The sequence below is a fragment of the Balaenoptera musculus genome, chromosome 16 (assembly GCF_009873245.2).
Source record: "Balaenoptera musculus isolate JJ_BM4_2016_0621 chromosome 16, mBalMus1.pri.v3, whole genome shotgun sequence".
Lineage (NCBI taxonomy): Eukaryota > Metazoa > Chordata > Mammalia > Artiodactyla > Balaenopteridae > Balaenoptera > Balaenoptera musculus.
Window position 1 is genome coordinate 79,798,687 of NC_045800.1, and position 14,655 is coordinate 79,813,341.

A 14,655-nucleotide genomic window follows, 5' to 3' on the forward strand; every position below is an offset into this window, starting at 1 on the left:
GCCAATCTGGTCTTGAGCTCTGCATCTGGGAGGGGGGATGGAATTGTTAGGCTACCGTTCCATAGTCTGATCTTTTGTCTGTGCGACTGTGTTTGTTGTTTGTATTTCTGTGTATCAGTGCTTGAGCATTTTCAACAAAATGGGAGATACTAACTTCACCCCTGTCTGCCTGAGTCCTGGAGGCTGATCGGGACCCTGGTCACTAAAGGCTTCAGTGAAATAATCTGTGTCCCTCTTCCTGGTTTTGACCCTCGTTAGGGTGTCCTGGCTTTGACAACCCAAAGGGGCCCTGGTTATGACTTTTGTTAGAGGGTCCTGGTAACTTGAATTATTTGTAGACGGGCGCCAGTTTGGTGTACCTGAACAACCTGAGTGTGCACTTTTAAATTGTCAGTTGGAAGAACTTACTTACCAACTCTCTAGAGAAGGAGATTTTCAGTGGGCTGAGAACAGCCGAATCTGTGTCTCCACCAACACTTATTATAGAGCTCTTGGTAGGTGAAGGCAAATTCTCAGCCGAGATCCAAGGATGTGGGCACCAGACATCAGTCCCCTCGGACAGCCCATTAGGGTGCATTCTGAGTCATCAGAAACTCTGTGGCTCTACTCCAAATGACATAAATATCCACTTATTTTCTTTTGTAATACTGTCTGGCCGCAATAACAACTAGGTGACCAGGGAAAATGGCCAGAGAATGGCTCATTAAATCATAGCACCATGCTCCAACTGGACTTACTCCGTGAGAAAAGAGAAATGAGGTGAGACTCCCTATGTACAGTGCTTTCTGGCCCTTTACCAGAGCAGAGGCTGCAGAAGAAATGCAGACTTAAGGCTGCTCAGCAATTTAACTCAGGGGGGAAGCCCTCGCTTCCCGTTTTGAAAGGATCCCCTGAAGACCCCTTAGATTTTCCTTTGCCCCTAGCGCTCCAAATACTGCAAACTTCAAAAGATTGCTGTAGGGACCTATCACCCCCACCTACCAGCTGGTTTTCAATAACTAAGATGTGGCAGAAGAAGAAAAAGAAGATGAAGAAGCAAGGCGCCTTCCTTGCAGTAGCGCTGCAGACCACCCCAGGTACCTGGGAGGAGAGAATAAGAAGACTCCACAGGTGAGCGCCCCTGCCCCCAAAATGGGACTTGGGACACACAGGCCACCAGCAAAGCTGGGACTTAGTCAGTGCACTTACTGCAAGAAAGTGGGAAGGCCCTGACCAACCACAGAGGGGGAAGGCCTGAGCTAAACCCCCTTCCTTTCAGCTCCTGCTAACTGAAGAAGCAGCCTGGGGGCTCCCCAACTGGCCCCTCAAAACACCACCCCCCATCTCCCCCAAGGAGCCCCAGTTACCCCAGAAGTCGGGGGAGAGCCAACTGAGTTTCTGGTAGATACCAGAGCCACATTCTCAGTGCGGACAACCTGAAGGGGCTCCCTCTCCAAGACATCAAAGGGGTGTCAGGAAAGGAAGACACAAGGAAATCTTGCCCTGAAAATTCCCCAGACGAGCCTCATTTGACAAGAGAAAACTGGCTTTGCACACAGGCATACAAACAACACCAGGAGCTAGGGCAGGGTTGAACAAGATTTATCTCCTACACATCTGCTCTTTCAGGACTGGGAGAAGTGGCTGTTTTATCTGATGCATAGAAACCAGCACAGGGAGTCCAGGAACATGAAGAAACAGGAATATGCTCCAAACAAAAGAACAAGATAAAACCTCAGAAAAATACCCTGATGAAACAGAGATAAGTGTCTTACCTGAAAATAGTCATAAAGATGCTCACCGAGGGCGGGAGAACGATGCACTGATGAAATAAAAATTCACATTTTAAGGCAAGACAAGAAAAATTTAAACATAAAACGATTTCTCTGCCCGCTTGGGCTTCCTCCCCGCCCCCCGCCCCCAGCGTGCATTGTGCATCTGCATTATGTGTTACCCAGGCCTCCCCCATGGCCTCCTCCTGGCACCAGCCACGTAACTGCTTAGAAGATAACGTTCGTTTCTCAATCCTGTAAGGGGTCACAGTGACCCACCACTCACCTTTTACGTGCAGACATCTTTGGTGAACTTTATGTATAATTTACCATTTCCTTTAACGATAGTGATCGGTGCAGAGCAGACTGGTCAGATGATGTGGAGAGATACTGGACTGCACTTAATGGAAGTTCTTAGCTTAATTACTTACTTATGATCTCGTTAATGTCACTAGCTATATTACTTGTATTCTGCCTAGTTTACACGCTTATTGTTTCTTGCGTTACCAAATGTGTGACTGAGCCTCAGATAAAATTAATGATGATTAAGCAACTTGCAACAATTGACCAGATATATAGTTCTATAAGAGCAATGACTGTAATAGTGTATTCTAGATAGGGGAAGAAGCAACAAGAGGGAATGATTTCCTGGCCCATAACAGACTGGCGAGACAGCTGGTCCAGAGGCTTTTGGCTACTGTTAACAGAGCCTAGTCCGGTAATAGCACAGGAAGTGGCCTATCCACAAAATCCTTGCCTGGCCTGGGAATGAGCATCCCAAGCACCGTGGAACACATTGGTCATGAAATGCCTCCCAAACCTTGGCCAAAATTAAGAGCAAAAGGGAAGGGACTGTAAAATAAAGAATATTGCTTACCACCCAGTTCTACGAGAATCAAGCCATTAGCCACTGCAGTCACTGACCTACAATACACTTTGAAAGGAGTTCAGGGTGAAGATCAGGATGAGGCACTCTGCGCTCTGGGAAAACTGACAGAACTGGCCCTATGATAGATATTTTCAGGAGAAATTTTGTATGAACCCGGATTCTTGTATCTTTCCATACTTAGAAAAGTACTAAAACCATTAACTAAGATGTCTGTTCCTCATGGCTAGCAGCAAGCTTCTACTGAGACGTGTGTTTGGTTTCATGCACCCTTCACCAAAATCACATATATACTGAACCTCCCCGACCCTCCACCGCTTCGGAACAGTTCTCAGAGCTCTCTGAGAGACTGTCTCCCAGATTACCATCTGCAGTTTGGCTTGCAAAAAATTTTCCGTTTCTTTCTTTGACTATTGATTTTCTGTTGTTGTTGACATTTACAAGAATGATGCATGAACAAAGTGAGAATGTCAACAAAAAAAGAGAAAGAAAATATCAGAAAGTACCAAACAGTAATCACAGAGCTGAAGAATATAATAACTGAACTGAAAACTATAATAAAGGGGTTCCACAACAGACTAGATGAAGTACAAGAAAGGATCAGTGAATCAAAGACAGGAAGGGCAGTGGAACTCATCCAATCAGAGCAGCTAAAAGAAAAAAAAGAATGAAAAAGAGTAAAGAGAGCTCAAGGGACTTGTGGGAAAGCATTAAGCGGACCAATATTTGCATCATAGGGATCCCAGAAGGAGAAGAGAGACACAGGCGGGTAAAAGACTTATTTGGAGAAATAATGGCTGAAAACTTCTGTGACCTGGGGAAGAAAACAGAAGTCCAGATCCAGAAGGCCCAGAGAGTTCCAAATAAAATGAACCCAAAGAAACCCACACCAAGATACATTATAATAACATTGCCAGAAGTTAAGGAAGGGTTACAAGGCAATATTTAGAAAAGTGAGTAGGGAGGAAAGAAATTCAATAGCTTAACATTTGGAGATTGAAACTACTGGAGGTTTTGAATTATCCATGTTACCCTTACTTTGCTGATTATCCTTCAACTATTTCCAGTTTGTCCCAAATTGGGGGCAAAATATCCCCATTTATTTCCAACCTGTCCAATCCTTGGATGGCCCTGTTATTTTTCAATATACTCCTCAGGATAACACTCCATATACTATGAAGCCAAAGCATTTCAAAATGTTAACAGGCTTAAAACCTTGCAGGAGCAGTTGGGGTGGGGAGGGAAGATGGGGGATAAAACAAAACAAAGAATTGCCATTTGAAATAACAATTCCAGATTGAGGTCAAAGGGAAACAAAAGAGGTTTTAGGTTCAGCACAAACTGGTATTTTGGAGTATCACACAAAGGGTAGCAACACACACGGTATTTATCAGCTTTTCCCCCGGGGTTATGTCCAATTTTAAACTCCACAATTTAAAAAGCAGCTACAAAAAAATAAAAATAAAAAGCAGCTACATTTGTCAATACAAAATATACACACTTGACTGTACAATGAGTTGGGAAGGAGGTGCCACTAATTTTATTGTGTTATATGAGCTGAACAGAAAAATACATCCTGCCACTTTGGGGATGCTGGGTTGCAACTCAGCTATTTGAGAGAAACTAAATAATACAATGTGTCCTTTGAGGCCAAAGTGACTAGAAGATCATTTGAGCCTGGGCTGCAGTATTCTTGCTCTAGTGCTGAGCTTGTTTTTTCTCTCATGACCAAAGTTAATGAGAGGTGAGTTTAGAAAAGAGTGTTTTGTGGCAAAGTTTGGCTGATTTCCAAAGTAAATTAAACTGGTCTTACCAAAATTTCTGAAGGCTGATCACAATAAGTCATTCGTTCATTCTCAGATCTTAATTTTATTAAAAGAGCTTTAAAAATCATTAGAGTCCTGTTTCAAGCATTAAGATAAAAGACCATCTTTTCTGAGATTTTAGGAAAAAACTAAACTGTAATTATCATACTTGTTGATATGACCTAAACACAAATGGTTACTTAGCTAATTTCATTATGTGCTTTCTACAGATAATATTGTACATACAGTTTTATTACAGCTAAGTAAAATCAACTCGTGTACTCCTAGTTAGATAAGAATTACACATCTGCTTTATATTTGATGGTGGTCTGGAGAACACAGTTGTGAGGTCTGATGCCTCTCAGCCTGTAGTTGAGACTGAAAGGACAGGTGTCTTCACACCTTTCTAGCCTGTGCATCTTTATACACAAGCACCGTTCTTTGGTCCTCAGTACAGGCATCATCTGCATCATTGCAACTTCAGTTCAGCTGCGTTAGATACATGTGCTTCATACCAGTGCTCACTTAGTGGGCCATCCTCTTCCCCACTGCTTTATGTTAGACTGGTGGTCTCTCTCCTACTGCATTTTCCTGAATTTTAAATCTTTCAATTATTACAATTGATTGTGTTGAATATCCTCAGTGTTGAGAAATCTTTCTCCTGTGAACATATATGAGTTTTGAAAACATCCAAAAGTCATTCCGAACTGAATCTGATAAATGAAATATTTGATAACTGTTTTAGTCAAAAACAAAGTACAATTACAAGGTATTAAAAAAAAAGTGTGTGATTCTGCAGGTAATTCTGAAAGAGGACTTTTTAAATGTTTTGAGCAATTTATAGTATCATTGGAATAGGGTAGATTAGGTATATACTGGGAAAGAAGGATGGATGGATGGATGGAGGGATGGAGGGATGGTTGGGTGGGTGAATGGGTAAGTGGATGGGTGGGTGGACAGATACAGTATGTCTCATTTGTTTGTTTCTTTGCTTGTTTTTAAGAAAACGTTCTAACTCAAAAGAAACAACTAAGTCCTAGGTTACCTTTCCTTATCTTTGGATAATGTCTTTTTACAGAACCTGAAGCCCACACTTGGGTTATCTTCACTTACACACTTTCCTAAGTTTCTTCTTCGCTAAGAAACTCCCTACCATGCAGTAAACTTATTTGACTTCCCCCAAAGAGTCTCTTACCCTCTTTCTTGTCCTCTGTTTCAGTAGATCCATGTTTATCTCAGGATAATTATTACACAAATATAAAAATAGGATAAGAATGACAGAGTTGTGTACACATGTCCATTCAGGGATCACAATAGCTCCTTATAGATCCACCAAAAAAGGCTCATTTAGACCCCTGTTTAAGACCAAAAAATTTGCTTATCACTCAGAGATGAATTGTGCCACAAGCAATCAGTCTCTTTCAATCTGGTAATCCTTGTGTTTTCTTTGTGCAACAGATCACTCCATATCAGACAATATTTTGCAGTCTTTATCACTCTATCACTGATCCTTGAAAACTTTTTACCCAGGAAAAATGTTCAAAAGGCAAGGCTTTTTGTAATTTTCCTCCTAAGTGGGGCCATACACCAAACCGCCTTTGCCAAATCCTTAAAAATATTTAAAATTAAGCAGATTAATAAGCACATGGTTTTTCTTGATGTCCCATTAAACATGGAGTCCCATTTCACATTTCTTAAGCCTCTATAACATACCAGACGCAAATATTTGTAAGATGGGCTCTTAAAGAACTCATAGTATAGTGGAAAGAGGTATTTTTTTTTTTTTATTTTGATACAATGAAGTACATTTTATAATAGAGGTTTTATAGATCAGACCAACTAAAATGGAAAGTGGGGAAGCAAACAGGTCAGGTTTCCCAAAGATATTAGTGATTTAGCCGAATCTTGAAGAAAACAGAAATTTACTAGATTTGGGCAAGGGTAGAAGGAAACCAGTGTTACCGGAGACTCAAAAGGTGTAAGAAAGCAGGAAGTAGAAGCAGTCCGTGTGTCAGGGACAGAAGGTAGAAGTGAAGGGATGAGGGGAAATTAAACCAAAAAGATAGGCCAAGAACTCCTGCTCCTATCCACTCTGGGGAAACTGGGATCAGACTCACCCTTCCATCATAAACAACTGGAAACTGGAGATACTATGTGAAACAAGGATTTTCAAACAGTGAAAAACAGGTAGCATAGGTCTGCGATCCCTGAGAAAAAGGCTGCAAACTAAGTGAATCCTGTCATTGCCTCAGCTTTCTGCCTGGGGGCACTTAACAAACCTTGGTGCAAAAGGGGATCCTAAGAAGAATACATCTTGAGATGAGGATCAGAGATTAGAGTTTGGGGAGGCTGAGAAACTGGAATTTGTGGCACAGAGTTCCATCAGAAGGTTGCTGCCCAGACCAAGAGAACTAGGTTCCCGGTTGTGGAGCCCCTGGAGGCTCTGGCTGAATGCTGTCATTTGCACAGGAGATAAAATGCCCTAGGTCTGAGCAAAGAATGTCCAAGGAGCTGTAAGCTGAACAATTCCCAGAGCTCCTGGGGGTTGGGATACATTTGAGTTCCAACCAATCAGAGAGGAAGAGTTCATTGAACATAGAGGCACCCAGTTGAGACCTCAGAAGAGTCATACCATAGTAGGAAGGCTAAACTAGTCCTAGAATAAAGGCTAAAGTCCTTTAAAATAAGTATCCGAACTATCAAACTGATCCATAAGGAACTTAACTGCCTGCCAGGACAAAGTCCCTACTCTTTAAGTCAACAAAATCTAGGCACACAACAACATATATTTACAATGTCTAGCATCTAATTTAAAAATTACTAGATATAGGAAGAAATAAGAAAATGTGACCCAAAACAGTAGAAAACTTATTTCAAAGAAAGAGACCAAGAAAAGAAAGAATGCAATTCACAGAGAAGCATAATAAAATAGCTATTATAAATATGCTCAATATGCTCAAGGATTTAAAGAAAAACAAACTTAATGAGAAAAAATGGAAGATCAGAAAAACGAAATGCAACTTCTAGAGATAAGCATACAATATCTGAAATTTTAAGAATTTAGGTTTTATGTGACTTATCTTTATTTTTTTCCAGTTTTATTGGGGTACAATTGACAACAAACAACCCAATCAAAAAATGGGCAGAAGAACTAAATAGACATTTCTCTAAAGAAGACATCCAGATGGCCAACAAGCACATGAAAAGATGCTCAACATTGCTAATTATTAGAGGAATGAAAATCAAAACCACAATGAGGTATCATCTCACACCAGTCAGAATGGTCATCGTCAAAAAGTCTACAAATAACAAATGCTGGAGAGGGTGTGGAGAAAAGGGAACCCTCCTACACCGTTGGTGGGAATGTAAATTGGTGCAGCCACTATGGAGAACAGAATGGAGGATCCTCAAAAAAATAAAAATAGAACTACCATATGATCCAGCAATCCCACTCCTGGGCATACATCCGAAGAAAACAAAAACACTAATTTGAAAAGATACAAGCACCCCAGTGTTCACAGCAGCACTATTTACAATAGCCAAGATATGGAAGCAACCTAAGTGTCAATCAACAGATAAATGGATAAAGAGGATGTGGTATATATATACAATGGAATACTACTCAACCATAAAAAGTATAACATTTTGCCATTTGTAACAACATGTATAGACCTGGAGGGTATTTAGTGAAATAAATCAGATAGCGAAAAACAAATACTATATGTTAACACTTATATGTGGAATCTAAAAAATAAAACAAATGAATGAATATAACAAAACAAACAGACTCACAGATATAGAGAACAAACTAGCGGTTACCAGTGGGGAGAGAAAATGGGAGAGGGGCAAGATAAGGGTATGGGATTAAGAGACACAAACTACTACTTATAAAATAAATCAACTACAAGGATATATTGTACAGCACAGGGAATATAGCCAATATTTATAATAAATTTAAATGGAGTGTAATCTATAAAAATTTTGAATCACTATGTTGTACACCTGAGACTAATATAATATTGTAAATTAACTATACTTCAATTATAAAAAAAGAGAGACAGGATAAAAGGAATGCACAATAATAGGACAAATAGAAAACAAATAGCAAGATTGTAGATTTAAACCCAACCACATGATAATTACATAAGAAGTAAATGACCCAAACACTCCAATTAAAAGTCCCAGTTTGCCAGGCTGAATAAAAAAGCAAGATCCAAATCTATGCTGTCTGCAAGAATAGAGAATCCCACTTTAAGAATAAAGATACAGATAAGTTAAATGTAAAAGGATGGAAAAAGATACATCATGCAAACACCTATCTAAGAAATCTGCAGAGGCTATATCGGTATCAGACAAAGCTATCAAAACGGGGGGGGCAAAGGAAGGAAAATGGATGTCCAGGGTCTGGAGCCGGTGTCAGGTGATTGCTGCTAATGAAATAAAATTTAAATTTTAAGGCAGGACAAGAAACTTTAAACACAAAATTGTCTCATTCTGTCCCTTTATGCCTCCTTCCTCCCTCCCTAATGTGCAGTGTGCATTTTTGTTACACGTTAACCAGACTTTCTCAGAGATGAGAGTGCCTGCTGGGCCACAGGTCATTTTTCTCCCCCTCTTTCTTCTAATTTTATCAATGTAAAAGAATAGCCTTCTTTCCCAATGCTAGGGGGTCATGGTGACTTGCTGCTTTGTATGGGCTTACCTGGACTGCATTATCCTTGGGGAACTTTATGTAAAATATCAATATGTCATTTTGATATACAATCTTTTGTCTCGAAAATGTGTATGACTGTGCCTCTGACTTCTAACAGGTGGAACAGTTCTCAGAGCTTTCTGAGAGTGTGTCTCCTGGGTTATAATCCTCAGTTTGGCTCGAATAAAATTCCCTTTTTTTCTCTTTAGTTTGATTGCTAATTGAATTTTCGTCAACACAGCAGTCTTGGGTGATGGACAGAGACAGACAGAATCAGAATCACCTACAGGGCTTAAAACACCAATTGCTGGGCCCCAGCCCCAGAGTTTCTGATTCAGTAGGTCTGGGATGGGTCCTGAGAATGTGCATTTCTAGCAAGTTCCCAGCTGATGCTGCTGGTCTAGGGATTCACTCTGGAGCCACGGGCTCAAACTGACCCTCTTCTTTCTCTTTAAAATGGACATAATTCTACTTTAAGGGGTATTGTAATAAATTAGAAAGATAAAATAAGTGAGTGAGGAATCTGAAAGGGTAGAAACTGATTTCCCTTACAATTGCCTGATTGGGATTGATTGAGATGGGAGTTGGGATAAGAATGACACTGAGGATTCTGCCTTAGCCAACCAACTGGGGAGTGGTGCCTCTGAGTCAGGAAGTACAGGAGAAACAGATTTGGGAGTGGAAATAATGAGTCCAATTTTGGATTTGTTGAATTTTAAATGCAGTTCTCATATATCTTTCTCACTTTTTTTTTTTTATGTACTTATTATTTATTTATTTTTGGCTGTGTTGGGTCTTCGTTTCTGTGCAAGGGCTTTCTCTAGTTGTGGCAAGCGGGGGCCACTCTTCATTGCGGTGCGCGGGCCTCTCACTATCGCGGCCTCTCTTGTTGCGGAGCACAGGCTCCAGACGCGCAGGCTCAGTAGTTGTGGCTCACGGGCCTAGTTGCTCCGCGACATGTGGGATCTTCCCAGACCAGGGCTCGAACCCGTGTCCCCTGCATTGGCAGGCAGATTCTCAACCACTGCGCCACCAGGGAAGCCCTCTTTCTCACTTTTTAAAAAAAGGTCAGTGTAGTGGGTATTTACTGGCTGAGTCACTTTACCATAGTTTAACTCTGTGTCTTTCAATGGGCACTTCCAAGCTGTGACGAAAACCTGTGTGAGATGTTTGCTAGCCCCAGGTGAGGCTTTCTGAGCTCCACATTTGCACTCTATCAGACACTTGGAGTCTCGGAAGGTGAACATTTGTCTGGGGCAAATGTCAAAGCAACGGGGATCAGAGATCCAAGAAACAAGTGATCCTCTAAGAAAAAAGCCATTCCTCCAACAAGGAATGGCTGCTGATGGTGGATGAGGACGGCGAACGCAGGTTTTCAAGAAATATTTCCTCATTGTCAATCAACCACGATTTTCTGCTGTTCCTATAAAGAAATTAACATTGGCCTCCTTTTCCTACCAATCTTGCTAACACTGCTGTTAAGTGTAACGTAGCTTCCCTATTCCAAAGGTTTTGTATTATTTTACCAGGAGTTGTAACATGGACGGCGCTTAAGCTGTTTTTCCCTAAAGGAAAAGGATTATAATAACCGAGAGCTTTTTAGTATCTCGATCGCAAAACGCTTACAGTTCAGAAGGAACGAGGAGTCGTCAAGGATTTCCCCGTGGAAACAGCTTCTGCCCTCCACGAACATTAGGAATGTGCTCCCGCCTTCCCGGTCGCAGCCAGGGAGGAGAGCTCGCGGCTCGTTCCCACTCCCAACGCCTTGGGCTGGCGTGGCCATCCCTACATTTCCAGTTACTTAGCAACGTCCGGGTAAATGCAGACAATGCCCTGTGAATCTTTACGGGTATTAAACATTTCTCCTTTCACTGTCCCCCTTGGGGGTGGGGTGGGGTATAATGTGTATTCTTTGGTGATGGATGGCAACCGGCCGCGCCTAGCCGGGTTGGTCCACGGAGCTAACCCGCTGGCAAAGAAGAAGATGCCAGAGGCCGAGGTCCCCGAACCCCGCGAGGACCACGGCCCCAATACCCCATCTCCCCTCCTCCAGCCCCTGGGCGATGCGCGTCCCAGGAGGAGAGCTGGGACGGGCGGGGGTCGCGGGGCCAGGCATGGGAGACTAGGGGCGCTGGGAGTGCGCGGAGCCCCGGTGCGGGAGCCCCGGTGACGCACCAGTGACGTCGACGGCGGCGGGCGGGATTTCCCGGCCCCTCCCGGGCGCCCGGCGAGACCCTGCTGTGGAGTGGGCGCGACCAGAGTGGACGCGAGAAGGCGGCGGTCGGCGACACGCGCTCTGCACCCGCCGGACCCGGACGCACGCCTGGAGCCCGGCACGGGGTGTGCCGAGCAAACAAAGTACTCGGCAGCTGGGTGACCGCACTCGCCAGCGGGGCACGGGCTCGCCCACCAGCACCCCGCGCTCGGCCTCACGTGGTCTTTCCCCTGCCCGGGCCTGGAGGCACGGGGCGGGGCGGGGCGGGGCGGGGCGGGGCTGGTGACGCGGCGCGGAGACCCCGGGGGCGGCGCGCGGCGCGAGGCGCGCGGCGCGCGTTTCCACCGTGAGCCCGTCCGCGTCCAGGCGCGGGAGCCGAAGCGCCGAGCCGGAGCCGGAGCCCCCGCGAGCCTTGCGCCCGGATTGAGGGGCGATGCCGTTCGGTCTGGCCACCCCCCGTGAGCACCGCTCCGGAGACAAAGCCCGCGCGTGAGCGGCGCCCTCGGCCCGGGTAAGTGCCGGCTGGGGCGTGTCGGTGGGGAACGAGAGGCACCGTCCTTGCTCCGGCGAGCTCGGGGCGAGCCAGAGACAAAAGGGAAACTCGGGCGGGACGGTCTCTGGAACTGGAGAGACGGTTCTGGTGCCTGCGTTTTCCTGCAGCTGTCAGCGGAAGCTCGCGAAACGAATACCTGTGATCATCTTGGCCGCCCGCGGCGAACCCGGCCTGCGCGGCGCCCGCACAGGTGGGCATCATCGGCGGCCCGGCGCCGGCGCGTGCGGGGGCTCCTCGAAGCCAGGACCCTCCGCCGAGCCCTTGGGAAACCCGAGTGCAGGTTTGGACAGACAGCTCGGAACGTCTGAGGGGTCTCCTGGGGGTCGGGGTCGCCCGATCTCTCCGGCTCGAGGCGGGGGAGGCTTCTGGGGACTCCTTTTTCGTATGTAGGTCACGGCCGTTCGTTCTTGTCTCGGCAGGGGCGTCCCCCGTTGAGGAGCGCCGTAATGGGAGGGATGGAGTGGCTAGTTGGTCATTTTATTTGGAGAAATGCTTTGGGCCTGAAGAAGCCCTCTTGATTCCCCAGCACCCGGGACACCTGTCTCGGGAACAGTTCGGGCGGCGACAGTGGACGGAGGGGCGACGGTTTGTCCCTCCCTTATGGCGTCTGTCCCCGAGTCTGGTGCTGAAATGGGCTGCGCTCGCAGCGCGCGCACCCAACGACATTGGGGGAGCTTTGGTTTAATTTTTTTAATTACCTTAGAAATAAAAACAAGAGGATGGGATGGGGCGGTGGACAGAGGTGTGACTGGAGAAGACTTCTTAATTTAAAAACAAGGAGGACTTATTTCTGTGTATCTTGAGCTAAGGTGTTAGGAAATGCAGAAATGGTAAAGTTTGATCAAGTGATAAAGTGGATCCTGGACACGGGTTCTCCCACCCTCTTCCCAGCTCCCCACCGGCGCCTGTTTTCTTCTCTCTCTGTTGCCTCCCAGGACTGTAAAAGACTGGCGCAGGGCCGGCTGGGCTGCGCTGGTGTTTCCCATTAAACCGTGTGAGTCTCATCATCTGCTCAGGAGTCCTCACTGTGGTGCTTCCTTCTCATGGTGCGACAGGAAAATTCAGTGGCAAATGCCTCAAAGAGGCAGGGAGGGGACCCGGGCCCTTTGGCTGGCTTCTTGATCCTTTGGGGAAATCCTTTTCCTCGTTTCTGCATGCTGGGGGGGAAGAAGGCACCCGCCATCTGATCTGGCCCCGTTCCCTACTGTGGGAACAGCCGAGGTGATAAATGGAAAGCCTTTTTCAATCCTGAGAAACAAGACACGGTACACTGTAAACTGTGAATTATTTTTGAAGTGTGGGGTTGGCTGCATTATCAGTCGTGATGAGACATGGATATAGCCGGGCATAACGAGTAGGCGTTAATGTAAGGTGTATTGTGATGCTTTGCTAGTTAATGAGTAGCCGCACCATGGGGTTATTAGGCTGAAATGACTATTTAGGACAATGGGCTTCCTGTTTTCTCCTCCGCCCACACATGGCTCCTATCCTTCAGCCTCCTTAACATAAAATTGTTCAGAGGAAACCTCTAGAAGATGTTTGGGCAGCTGAGAAAAAAAGCAGTGCAAAAGGGTCATTCCCAGTAGTGCAATGATTGGCCGGGCAATCGCCTTTGCCGTTTCTCGTGCAAGTTGATGGTGGAGAAACGAGGAAAAAGCTTTTCCTGTATTCATCTTACAGTTTTTAAAGCCAAAAGGACAGCCCCTGAAGCCCTCCAAATCTCAGTACGTTCTTCGAAATGGTGGAACATCAGGTGGGAACTGGACACTGTCCTCTTGTCCCCTGGTTCCCCGGGAAGCTAGTGCCTGGCAGCTGCCTCAGGAGGATGGGGCTGAGCTCACGGGTGATTGTGAATAATGTCGTCTCTCTCACACACGCACACACTGACTCACCACATAGCTACTCCTTACTGAGAAAAGCAGCCAAATGGCTGAGAAAAGACTGAAGTCTACTAGACGAATCCTTCTCATTTATTTATAGCCACATATCACTGTCACATTTTTCTTACCTTGTCTGATTTTTTTGTTCTAGTTGAAGAAGGGAGAATGCCTAATAATGCAATGCATGTTAGTAGACTGACCTTTTTTCTTCATGGAATTTTGAAACAGTGTCTTTAAGATATTACCTGATTTGTTCTCAGAACACCTTTATGAGAATTTACTATCAATATTATCTAATCTTGCAGATTATTCCTGTTTTTTTTTTTTTTTCACTCTAGACATATTCTGGCTTGCAGAGGAGTATTATTCAGGTAGAGAAATTGTTCATCAGTTTTCTTAAGCCAGAAACTGAAATTTAACTTTTTTCATGCACCAAAAATACTACCAAAATATCCTTTCAACAGCTTCAGAGAAGCTGAATGAATGTCAGAAAAGAAAAACAGGGAGATCAGTTATAGTATAGAAATTAACATAATATTACTGAAAGGTTTTAACTAGCTGGTTGAAGCCACATGAAGAAAAAACAAATATCTTTTAAAAAATGATGAGAAGTGAAAACATGCAAATGAAATTTCCATTTAGGGAAGGAAGTAGAGACAAGAAGTACTGCTGGAAGAAGAAAAATTACTGCAGAGAAAACAATGGGTACTTAAAAAGAGCTCCATTCAACATGCTAGCTGGAGCATTCCAAATCACTTTAATTGTCAAGGAGCTTTTGTTAGGTCAAATGGCAGCTGGTGTGCAATCAGTTTTTCTGGTGGAACTTGGCAAACAAAATGGCAGGTCCTGGGACTTCCCTGGTGACTCAGTGG

The 14,655-nt window shown here is 44.6% G+C and overlaps 1 protein-coding gene across 3 annotated transcripts in view; it reads left to right on the top strand.

The window, feature by feature from the left end:
• Window positions 1–11,670: 11,670 nt before the first annotated feature.
• GNG4 (G protein subunit gamma 4) overlaps window positions 11,671–14,655 on the top strand; it is a 71,183-nt gene continuing 68,198 nt past the window's right edge. Inside the window, exon 1 of one of the 3 annotated variants that reach the window (XM_036827751.1) lies at window positions 11,671–11,861. The gene's annotated coding sequence lies outside the window, so the exon portion shown is untranslated. Of the gene's footprint in view, window positions 11,862–11,912; window positions 12,094–12,116; window positions 12,184–14,655 lie in introns of those variants that run through there. The other 2 variants (XM_036827752.1, XM_036827753.1) reach the window with 2 other exon arrangements.